Source organism: Anolis sagrei, chromosome 5, assembly GCF_037176765.1.
Source record: "Anolis sagrei isolate rAnoSag1 chromosome 5, rAnoSag1.mat, whole genome shotgun sequence".
In the NCBI taxonomy this organism is placed as follows: domain Eukaryota; kingdom Metazoa; phylum Chordata; class Lepidosauria; order Squamata; family Dactyloidae; genus Anolis; species Anolis sagrei.
The window spans coordinates 109,955,197-109,968,317 of record NC_090025.1 but is presented as its reverse complement, the minus strand read 5'-3'; positions in this window follow the sequence as shown (position 1 = coordinate 109,968,317).

Genomic DNA, 13,121 nt, shown 5'->3' with positions numbered 1-13,121 from the left:
AGAGAAGGAAGAAAGGGGGGAAAGGGGAAAGGAAAGGAAAGTGGGGGAAGGAAGAGCAAAGGAAGAGAAGGAAGGAAGGAGAGAAGGAAAGAAAAAAGGGAGGGAAGGAAGGAGAGAAAGGAAGGAGGAGAGAAAGAGGAAGGGAAGGTTGGCCACAGCAACGTGTGGCGGGTACAGCTAGTCAATCAATAAATATTTTGATGCCTTATAACACTCTGGGAGAAGTGTGGGAAGATCCTTTCCCTTGACCATAAAAATGATCTATTGTATTATGTTTCTCATTTTGTCTGATCTCCATCTGGTATGTGTGAAACAGGTTATAATTCCTCATCAAAGGGGGGGGGGGGCTATAGCATATGTGTTGCCATCTTTATGGGGAGTGCATTGATCCATCAGTCACAAAAAAATGCACCTTTCAATACTAAAAGGAAAAATCCTATAGATAGAAGTCAATTTATTGTTATTAGATGTGAATAGTCCTACAAAGCTAGTCCTTCAGAAGCCAGTTGCAAGAACCAGGTGAGAATAGTCGACAACCTTTCTTTTTTTCTAGCCTCAGATGTTGTCTCCTATCATCTCATATATAAAGGCAAAATTGTGTTTTCCCCACTAGGGAAGTCCAATCACAAAACTTAGTATGGAAGTTGCTGTGATCAAAGCAAAGGGAGTGGAGGGGGACTCATGAAACAGAACAATGTGAAATCTGAAACATTCCAAATGAGAAACAAATGGTTCTAGTAAAATAAAATAAATGTTTTTTCTCTTTTAAAAATCCATTCTTAATTATTTTTTTAGGATGAGGTTTTGCATCAACATTTGATCCAGTAATTCCTAGCTATAATAAAAACGGCATGTTGCAAAGAATTCCCACCAGAATGTCAAAAGCTATGGTATCTGGAACACACGCAAGACAGGTCTGGCTCAGAACAGAAAGCATTCGACTCCCAGAGGCAACATTTTTACTTTGAAAATGATTAAGCTCTTCAAACTTTGTTAATAAATCTGTTTGAAGTAAAAAAAAATGGAGGAATGTCATTATATGTTTTTGAGTCAAGATGTTTCATGATTGTTTGCAGAGGCTAGAATTTAGTTTACCTGAGTGTAAATTCCAATGAATTCAGTTTTCCTTACTTCTGAGTAGACATGTATAGATGTATACTTGTTCCCAGGCTCCATACATTTGATGGTTTAGATGCCCTGTTTCTGTCTGATACACAACTATATTCAAATACTGAGAGGGACTCCAAAGGGTTTCTCAGGCCCCTTCTACACTGCCATATAAAATCCAGATTATCTGCTTTGAATTGGATTATCTGGCAGTGTAGACTCATATAATCCAGTTCAAAGCAGATAATGTGAATTATTTGCTTTGATAATCTTGATTATATGGCTGTGTTAAAGGGCTATATTATCAATGACTGAGAGATTTTCTGTATTTCAGAGCCAGTAGTGTTTCTGTTTTGGGTATTTTAGGCATCTTCTCAGGTACTGCCATGTCTCATATGACATTAGAGCGCTTCACAGACTCCTCTGCAATGTGAAGAAAATTGTTAGGATATGAAGAGATGACTTCACAGACAAATTAATAGGAAAATGTTTCCAAGACAGAAGACAGAACTGATAGTTCACAGTGTCCATGCACAGATTAATTACTGTAATATCTTATATAAATAAGGAAAATATACAAGATACTTAACATCTTACTCCACATGGAATACAGCATCTAAGGGCCCTTCCATACAGTCATATAACCCAGGTGCCTTCCACACAGTTGAATAAAATCCCACATTTTCTGCTTTGAACTAGAATAAATGGTAGTGTGGGCTCAGATAATTCAGTCTGAAGCAGATAGTGTGGGATTTCCTTCCTTGATATTCTAGAATTTATGATTGTGTAGAAGGGTCCCCAGAAGATCAAGACAGATAATCCACAGTTATCTGCTTTGAACTGAGTTATCTGTGTCCATACTACCAAATATCCAGTTCAATGTGGATTTTATACAGCTATGTGGAAGGGGCATAAAATGTATGTGTGCAGTGTTAGAACAAAAAAAAATCTGCACAGGCATGTTTGGTAGAAATATAGAAGAGAGCCTTCTTGGTGACAGTTGCTAAGTTCTGAAATTGCTTCTTATGCATTTATCTGTCTGTAGGTGGAAATGTTTCTATTCCAACAAGGCTTCGGGAACTGATCATTTTGTTAGTGTGATCTTCTATATTGTTGTTGTTGCTTAAATGCATGTATTTTGAATAGTTCAAAATCTATAGATAGTCTAATTATATTTTAATTAGACTTTAATATGGCTTTTGTCCCTTTTTATCTGCATTTAATTTTTATGAATTGCCTGGAGTCTTGCTTTTGGAGAAAAGGTGGGTATAAATCATCTTTGTCATCTTCTTCTTCTTCATCAGCACCATCGCCTCCTGCTCATATTCTTCATGTATACTGAAAGACATTACAAGAACACAGAGATCAAAATTAAGAAAGCAACAACAATGACAAAAGTTGTCGTCTCTCTCAGGACTTCATCAGACAGAAGTCTATAAACCAGGAAACAATGAGGGGACCCATGAGGCAGTGGGGAACACCATTGGGCAGCATCCCACATCACTCCCATACAATCCCAGGTAATTTCCCATTTGCCCCTGGCTTCATCCCACACTGTCTCTGGATTTGTCAATGAGAATATGGGTAGTCACCCATGTCCTCTGGGCAGCATCTAAACATACAGTGTTCCCTCACTTATCATGGGAGTTACGTTCCAGGACCACCCGCGATAAGTGAAAAACCGCAAAGTAGGGACGGCCCCCTCCCCTTCCTTCCTCACCCTCTTTACCTTCCTCTTTCTCCTCCTCCTTGCCAACTGGGCCTCTTGCTGCTGCTTGGGCCCTGTGATTGAGGAAGCAGTGGAGGTGTTGCTGGGCCCAAGTGGTAGCAAGAGGCCTCGGTGGTGATGAGGTGCAGGAAGAGGAAGGTAAAGAGGGCAATGAGGGAAGCAGACCACCCCCTTGCCCTCTTTACCTTCCTTTTCCTCTTCGCTGCTGGAGCCTCTTGCTACCTAGCAGCAGCAAGAGGACCTGGTGGTGACAAGAGGAAAGTAAAAAGGGTGAGGTGGGAAGAAGACCGCCACCTCACCCTCTTGACCTTCCCCTTCCTCATCGTTGCCAGAGCTTCTTGTTGCCATGTGGTAGCAAGAGGACCTGGCAGTGACAAGGAGCAGAAAGAGGAAGGTAAAGAGGGAGAAGAGGGAAGAAGACCAACCCTCGCCCTTCCTCTTCCTCCTCCTTGTCACTGCCTGGGCCTCTTGCCACTGCTTGGGCCCCACGATGGAGGTAGCTGCAGAGGCAATGTGAGGCCCAAGCGGCAGCAAGAGGCCCAGGCAGCGACAAGGAGAAAGAAGAAGGTAAAGAGGGTGAGGGGGTGGCTCTTCTTCCCTCCTCGCTACAGTGTTCTCTATGCCGTGAAATGGCGAGTCCATGGTAAGTGAACCGTGAAGTAACAAGGGAACACTGTACTGCCAAGATGCTGCCAAGATGGAGCCAGGACAGAGCCCTGCTGGAAGTAGCCCTATGTCTTGTGACGGGCTCCAGTGGACTTCGTCCTGGCAGCTTCCTAGATTGGGGAAAAAGCCCGATGTGATGAAATCATCTAACCCCAGCCCAGGAAATAGCAAAAGGATTTCCCCATGCCAAAGGAGACATGTGGAACTGGTTGAACCATTCTATGACCTGTCACATTTTTCTCTCTAATGTCAGATTATTTCAATGCCTCTCATCTCTTACTTACCAAATGCAATGCCACAAACAGATAATAATAATAATAATAATAATAATAATAATAATAATAATAATAATAATAATATACTTGGTAGTTTTTTATCCACCTCTCCCCATGGCACATCCAGTACCTCCTTTTGTCAAGCCTTCTCAGATGTTGCCTTGAGATGACCAACATTCTTACAAGCAAAAGGCAGAATATATTATTATTAGCACATGGAAAAGTCACTTTGAGGGCTACATTATTTCATATAACTCTTGGAACCAGTGTGACTGGACCGTATTATCTGGGTGAGTCAGGGAACTTGAGACCAAATGATGAAAAAAAATGTTCTTCAAATCTATATCCCCTTCTGCCCCCTTTTGAAAGTTTCTTGGTTAGGCAATGCCCATGTGGCCATATTAATTTCAGTTCTTTAGAATCTGTTGGTATTACTAGTTCTGTGAGAACATGTTTTACTCAGTTTACAACAGGCCTCTTGAATGGCTATTACTATGTTTTTGGTTCTTGCTAAAAGTATACAAATGTTACACAAATTCACTGATAACTAATTTTCTCTAAGTTCACAAATCTTTCATCTGCTTAATGTATTATTTACAACTATTGTAGGGTTACCTTCAGAACTTTTTTTTATGTCAGGAGTGACTTGAGAAATTGCAAGTTGCTTCTGCTGTGAGAGAATTGGCCATCTGCTAGGACGTTGTCCAAGGGATGCCCGGATGTTTTACCATCCTGTAGGAGGATTCTCTCATGTCCCCACATGAGAAGCTGGAGCTGACAGATAGGAGCTCACTCCACTCATTGGATTTGAACTTCTGACCTTACAGTTATCAGTCCTGCCAGCACAAGGGTTTAACCAATTGTGCCTCCAGGGGCTCCTACCTTCAGAACTGTAATTTATGACCTCTCATTTTAGAGACAAAGTAAAAACCATATGTATGGGTTATGTATATTAAATATACTGATCTGAATAAACATTGGTATTATTTATATTTCTTTATTTGCTATATTTATACCTTGCCTGTCCCCTGTGGAGATTCAAAGTGGCTAACAATCACACACATTTAATTAAATTAAAAAACAATTAAATAATACAGTGGATTTAGGTTAGAGACCAGATTGCCAATATCCGCTGGATAATGGAGAAAGGCAGGGAGTTTCAGAAAAACATCTACTTCTGCTTCATTGACTATTCTAAAGCCTTTGACTGTGTGGATCATAATAAAGTTCTTGGTGGGATGGGCATACCAAGCCACCTTGTCTCTCTCCTGAGGAATCTGTACAAGGACCAAGCAGCAACAGTAAGAACTGACCACGGAACAACAGACTGGTCCAAGATTGGGAAAGGCGTACGGCAAGGCTGCATACTCTCACCCAACCTCTTTAACTTGTATGCAGAACACATCATACAATGTGCGGGGCTTGATGAATGAAGCAAAGCTGGGGTGAAAATTGCTGGAAGAAACATTAACAACCTCAGATATGCAGATGACACCACTCTGATGGCCGAAAGCGAGGAGGAGCTGAGGAGCCTTCTAATCAAGGTGAAAGAAGAAAGCGCAAAAGCTGGGTTGCAGCTAAACATCAAAAAAACCAAGATCATGGCAACAAAAATGATTGACAACTGGAAAATAGAGGGAGAAAATGTGGAGGCCGTGACAGATTTTGTATTTCTAGGTGCAAAGATTACGGCAGATGCAGACTGTGGCCAGGAAATCAGAAGACGCTTACTTCTTGGGAGGAGAGCAATGTCCATCTCGATAAAATAGTAAAGAGCAGAGACATCACACTGGCAACAAAGATCCGCATAGTCAAAGCCATGGTATTCCCTGTAGTAACCTACGGATGTGAGAGCTGGACCTTAGGGAAGGCTGAGCGAAGGAAGATAGATGCTTTTGAACTGTGGTGTTGGAGGAAAGTTCTGAGAGTGCCTTGGACTGCGAGAAGATCCAACCAGTCCATCCTCCAGGAAATAAAGCCCGATTGCTCATTGGAGGGAAGAATACTAGAGACAAAGTTGAAGTACTTTGGCCACATCATGAGGAGACAGCAAAGCCTGGAGAAGACAATCATGCTGGGGAAAGTGGAAGGTAAAAGGAAGAGGGGCCGACCAAGGGCAAGATGGATGGATGGCATCCTTGAAGTGACTGGACTGACCTTGAGGGAGCTGGGGGTGGTGACGGCCGACAGGAAGCTCTGTCGTGGGCTGGTCCGTGAGGTCACGAAGAGTTGGAGACGACTGAACGAATGAACAACAACAACAGATTAAAATATAATCTTTTACAATAGTATTTCAAAGTCACAATAAAGAGTATCATAATAAAATAAGATTATTATAAAACATTATCCACTGGATTGAATGGGATTTATTATATGGGAAGTGGAATATAGGACATGAAGCCTGAGTGATGTTTCACAGGGAAATTTTGCTTTGTGGTAACAATCATGCCAGGAATGGAGCTTGTGAAGTTCTTCTAAGTCACAAAAACATGTGGTTGGCTCAGTGGGCAAATGTGGTTTAAAACAAATGTGCCACAAAGCAAAGCAAACGAATAAACACAGGCATTTCCCCTATTTATATTCTCTCCCTCATTGTGGGATGCTTTGAAATAGAAGTAGGAAAAAGACATCCACCTGACCTTTCTTCTGCTGAAGCAATCTCACCAAACATGAATACTTTGATTTCCTCTGCTAACCTGACTCCATATTACAGCAATTGCCTCACAGTTTGCAACTGAAGTATGATGGCCTTGCATTTTTATATAGTCAATTATACCAAAGAAAAATAATCTTTTCGCCTAAAGATGACAAGATGTCTTTATTCAGGAAGTGATAGTTCACCATGACTTTTGTAATACATGTAATTTTCCAGAGGCAGATACTTTAGTTATTTGACTTTTTCTTGATGTAATGCATTTAAATTGTTTGTTAACATTGAAGCAAAGGCACAGATTTGTTTCATTTCTTTGCTCCACTCAGATCAACATTCACTAGGTGACAACAATAAAATGAGGTTGAAGCAAGTTATACCCTCATTGCCTAAGAGATGTTCCTTGAAAGAGCACGTCCTACCATTAAGCAAGCCAAGACAACCATCTCAAAAACAAGATGTCAGGAAAAGGCAGCCTCTCCCGACTCCATGTTCTTACTGCCAGGGTAGAGAAGGTATTTGTTGACTTGTCTGCCTCCTCTCTGAATGTGGGCATTGTGTAAATTGACTCGAGTGAAGAAGGAAAGCCATTTTCTACTCTGTTTCATGAAAAAATGTCTTAGGTCAACTCTATTGCTACAGCAGAACTGAATGCTTTATGAATGAGTTTTGTCAGGAACACAATCTTGAGAATACATCTCTTAATGAATTAAAATGAAACATTTACATTTGAATACACTACACAAAAAAAGCATTGTGGTCATATAGCTAATCCATTATTTCTAGTAATTTCACCAATTGCATTTCTAGTTACTGTACAGTATTTTCCTATGTACTAGATGACTTTTTAAGCCTGGAAAATTTTATGAAAAGTCGAAGGTCGTCCAGTACACTGGGTGTAAATTAAAATAATAAGATTTTTTTAAAAAAAAATCTCCCTTACTGGCACAGCTTGAGGAGCGAGGGAGGAGAAGGAGGAGAGTGGAGGGAGGGAGGGAGGGCTTGGGGAGAAGAGTTGGGGTGATGGCCCGCTGGGCTTTCCTGCAACCCTCCGCTCTCTGTTCAAGGACCTCCTCCACCCTTGCTGCTTACCTCCTCCAAAAACCACTGGGATTGCCTAGGCCCAAGGAAGCGCCTCTGGACGACTCTCAGCAGCACTGGGGGGCAGCGTGCCTTGGATGTGCTCCCAGAGGCATTCTAGGAGCAGTAGTTCCCTGACTCCTATGGCTCCCAGAATGCCTCTGGGAGCACATCCAAGGCATGCTACCACCCAGTGCTGCTGGGAGTCATCGTCCAGAGGCACTTCCTTGGGCCTAGGCAAGCCCAGTGGGCTTCGAAGGAGGTAAGCAGAGGAGGTCCTTGAACGGAGAGCAGCGGGGGCATAGTTTTGGAAAAGGGGCAGTCTTACATGCCGAGTATATCCTTACCTCTATTTTAAAGTTGGGGGGTCGTCTTATACCTCCAGTTGCCTTGTATGCCAGAAATCATGGTACTTTGCTCAAGAATATGGCTATTCATTAGGTGCTCCCTCTCTTTGGATGGATTTAACCTAAGACTTAAAATCCTAACTGCTAAATAAATCCTCCATTTAAATATGGCTGTGGGTAGATAATACTGAAATAAACTGTCACTCTGAACAATCCCTGGAAGCTGTCTGTCATGAATGCTGTCCTTGAACATTTATGGAACCTCCAAGTTCTCAATTACTATGGCAATATTTGACATTTGAGGTTTTATAAAAACATAGTATTTGACAAATATCAGCCCCATGAGTCAGTTCAGTATGATGCCCTTCTGTGATGCCAACAAGCTATGAAAAAGCTTGAAATTGTGTTGATGCAGACTTTTTAAAAGACAAATTCTAGCATAGATGGAGACAATTTTTTAAATTAAATTTTTTATACATTCTTACATAACTTTCTGCAGCACTTTTAAAATGGCACTTTTAGAACCGTAGGTACCTGCAACATACTTAAGAATTTTTTTCTTGGCTTTCAAATCAAATAGTACATTCTTTGCTATGTGGATCATAATCTAAAGGAATAGAGCACATAAATTAACAAATATATACCAATATGACCAAAGAAACAGTAGCCCTTATTGCAGATATCATTATTTCTTGCAATAGGAATCATCTATTCAAGTAGCCATCACTTTCTTTATAAAAAATCACCTGTTTCCCTTTCCTAAGCTTTCACAGGCAAATATTTAAATTAAATATAGTCATATCAGGTGAATGAATAATGCATACTGATCATAACATTAAAAAGGCATGACATAAACTGCACTTCCTCATATATCAGCCTATCCAGGGAGAAGCATCAGATTTTTGCAGTTCCAAGTGAAAGGCTGAATGAGGTTGAGTGCAATTTGGTGTAATTCTACACACCAAATTTGGAGTGATACTTTGGTGTGATTCTTGCCTAGAGCAGCTCTGGATCAAGCTTATACAGGGTGCAGCAGCGTAACTTCCTTTTTTCAAAACTTAATAAAACCCATTGTATGAAACAGAATTTTTTAATAATGTAGGCACATACCTAAAGTTTTCTTGTACATAGTTTTGAAGATCAAATTAGGTAGGTGACGTCCCCCATTCTCCATACACTGAGTAAACCGATTTCTGGCGTTTGTCATGACTCTTGCCAGCATGGCAGGTGTTATGTTGGCAATTTCTTCCTGGATGTTGGTCTTCAAATCTTTTATGTGGTTTTTTGAAATCCCGTGTTTATGTGAACCATCCAAGGACCCTATAAGACAAAGAGTTAAAAAGTCCCAGCAAGGACTTGTTGTGGGTGGGGCCTAGGTGAGTTGAGCCTAGCCCAACTCAGTTGGCCTGAAGAAGTTGACCCACCCATCCGCCACCACTGTAGTTTACTTGTCGAGGGTTGCCATTAGGGGCCGGGTAGGAATCTCCCCATGTTCTGGAAGGGGTGTTTCGCTTACCCTACACTGCGCATTTTGAGCAAATTAGTTTGAGGGGGTCTTAAATAGGCACCAAACGTATGGCAGGCACATGCAGGTACTGATGTGCACCACAGGAAGGAGGAATACGCTACAGTCTCTAGCCATTACCTGGAGAGTTCCCATGTGAGCAACAAGTGGTTGCATCTGGGAATTATGGTGTCTCACCCTTGTAATTTGATTAATTTCATGTTCAAGTTTATGTTGATTTGTAAATTGGATTGGATGAACATGCAGAGATTGATTGGTAACACATAATAAAAGTTGCCCATAGTTAACCCACAACATGGTGTTGTCTGGTGATTTCATCAGTTAGAAAGCAAAAGTGTTATGGAGCTGTGCAAGGGGTGAGAGATTTGCCCTGCTGCTGCCTCTTCCTCACCGGAAGCCAGGTGAAGCAGGACGCTTCACTTGGCCTTTATGATAAGATTGTCAGACAAGATTGTCAGTCCAGGTTTCCTGGTCAATATAAACAAGCCCTGTCATCTATGTGCAATCACCATAAAGGCTTTTCTATTCAAACCTGAAAGTCTGAAGATCCTGTTGTGATGATGTGAAGGACAAGGCTAACCCAATGTCCATCATGCCATAATCCTTTTGGATATCTGAAGGGAGAGATGAGCTGGCCTTTAACTCTATTTAGGATGATATGGCCTGTTTTGTCTGATTCTCATCTCAAAGGCTCTTCATGTTTCCAGGTCTTTAGGTGACCTCCTATAGGAGCACCCGTCATGCTAAGCATGAAACTAAGTATGAAACTGTGGCTGGATCTACACTTCCAGATAATTCAGATTATCTTCTTTGAACTGAATTGCATGAGTCTACACTGCCATTTAATCCAGTTCAAAGCAGATAATCTGGATTTTATATAGCTGTGTAGATGGGGTTTAGGATTGGTTGATTTTGTTTATATTATTTTTCAATGCACACAGATGGATTTATGTGAATTAAATATTTCTGTGTATATTAAGATAATGCAAGAGCAAACTTAAACAATAAAAATACAAACCTAAAATGTCTTTAATGCTAATCCATATTCAGCCAGAGTACTTAACTAATTATAAAAGTAAATACAAGTACAAAGCACTTACGAGATAATTCTAACAGAATGAGAACAAAATTCTATTCGTAAAGGTAAGCTTACTTAAAAACAGAATAAACTTCATCCTTGACAGGTAATCATTCAGTGATAGAATCAATTATAACTGTTTCGAAATGTCAAACATAACTACAGGAAAGCCAAGCAGAACAGTCATTGCTCTTGAAAACTCCCTGACATTTAAAAAGAGAGCTTTTTCTTTTGTACGTTTTTTAAATTTTTCAAAAACATTGAAACACATACCAGCTGCTCACACGATATTGGTTTCATAGTATTGCACATTGCCTGGAATTGGAAAAAAATGTTTTTGCCTTGATAGTCAAGACTAAGCAGAAGAAACAGATTCTGAACAATTTTCACTGAAAGGATTTTGTGGGGGATGTTAAACATGAAATTTATTTAGGATAACCAACAACTACCCATGGCTTCATTTCATTTAAAGGGAAATACTTTTGCTAAAGTCTAATTCAAATCATATTGTAGTAATAGTGTGCTAAATAAAACCATTATGGATTTATATTTTTTTTAAATGGGAAAACCCGTAGAATTGTAACACAACATAATAACACATACATACTACTACTGCTACTAACAACAACAACAACAACAACAACAACAATTTTGCCATCGCGCCTGGGGCTATAGGTCTTAGAGAAAGACGTGACATCTTTCGCCAGGGGATTGCTTCTTGCCGTCCTTTAGAGAAACTGGAACTCCCAAGGACCAGAACACAACAGGTAACTCGAAATGGTGTTTATTGTTGACAATGAGTTCTCTTTCTTAGGCACAAACTTGATGTTTCAACAGGGAAAAATACTTTACAAACATTAAAGTCCAGGGTCCTAGGAGTTATAAGCTGAGAAGCTTTTCCTGTTCCCTCTCTCTCAATGGCTGTGAATGCCAGAGCAAACCACAACCCCAGTTCAATGGCCTATGTTGAAGGACAAGACCTTCCTATGGTGCCAAAAAAACCGGTGTGAAAGCGCCTGAGATCTTCACAATTTAATTCAGGATGGTCTGAACATAAAGAATAAGACTCAGGGGTAAAAAACCTAAGAATTGGTGGTAAAAAATTCCTTGACCAGGGGCTTTGGGCCAAGCTTTGCACACGTCCATCCAATGAGTCTTTTTCTGAGGTAAAAAAGGTGAGAGAGATACCTTTCCTTTCTCCCTTGGAAGGGGCAGAGCCTAAACAAATGAACTGGGGAAACAAGCCAATTGGTGCACAACAACAATAAATTGACAGCTATAATAACCAATGAAATTTAACTATACATATACAAGGTAGACAGGAATAAAATGACAGTTTAAATCCTGTAACTAACAGTACTACATATATGTGGCGCCACACGCGCCGTCACAACAACTTTATTTTTATAGTCCACCGCCATCTCCCTGAAGGGAATAGGGGTGGCCTACATGAGGCCAAGCCTAACAAAACAGTTAAAACGTCTCACATTAAAATGCATATCAAAAAATAATAACAAAAGCAACATAACAAAATAAAAACAACAAACATTATATAAAATGAACATAAGGATGTACTTTTTATATTAATCTTGAAGCTTCCATGATGCTAGGTTTCATTTCGTCTTGAAACTAAGTAAAGCTTAGTTAAAAACCAAATGTTAACAACTACTTTCTATACTTTGGATGCACTGGGGTTTCCTAAATTGGATGAAAAGATACTCAGGATGGTAAGCCATCCTGAGTTCCCCTTCAGGGGTTGAGAAGAAATGTGGGAAATAAATCTTAGGCCCCTTCTATACTCCCCTTATACCTCAGGATCTGATTCCAGATTATCGGCTTTAAACTGGATTATATCAGTCTCCACTGCCAGATAATTTGGGATAAGAAGATAATCTGGGATCAGATCCTGAGGTATAGAGGGAGTATAGAAGGAGCCTAAGAAACTAGAGTGAGGAGACTATATAAGATTTCCAGCAGTGAAGTTGGGTTTCATTGCTCTTTTTGAAGTCCCCGGTGGTGAAATGGGTTAAACCCTTGTGCCAGCAGGACTGATGACTGACAGGTCCACGATTTGAATCTTGGGAGAGCGGATTGAGTTCCCTCTGTCAGTACCAGCTCCCCATGTGAGGACATGAGAGAAGCCTCCCATAAGGATGGTAAAACATCAAACATCCAGGTGTCCCCTGGGCAACGTCCTTTCAGATAACCAATTCTCTCACATCAGAAGCAACTTGCAGTTTCTCAAGTCGCTCCTGACACCAAAAATGTGCAAAATCATTAAGCTAGATTGTTTACCATTCTAGAATAAATTGTCTAAAAAAATCTAAAAGTTGTACAATAAATGAATTTTCTTAGGATTCCCCGGAGTGGTGTTCTCCTGTTTTAGTGTGGAGTGTATAATTCTACAGTGGAACCACCAAGTCATAGATGTCTTGAAGACACAAGTTATGAAAATTAAACAGTGGAGAGGTTCTTCATCTTCCTTTTCCCTCTTGTGACATTATTCTGGTGGTATTATTCCACTGACTACCAACTGCATGACTTCTTTTGTCACTTGTAGTACAACATAATCTTGCCTATCTCAGCAAGCATTATGGTTCCTTCTCTCACACACCTCTTATATCCCCTTGCCCTCAATCAGATTGTTGAAATAGATGACACAAA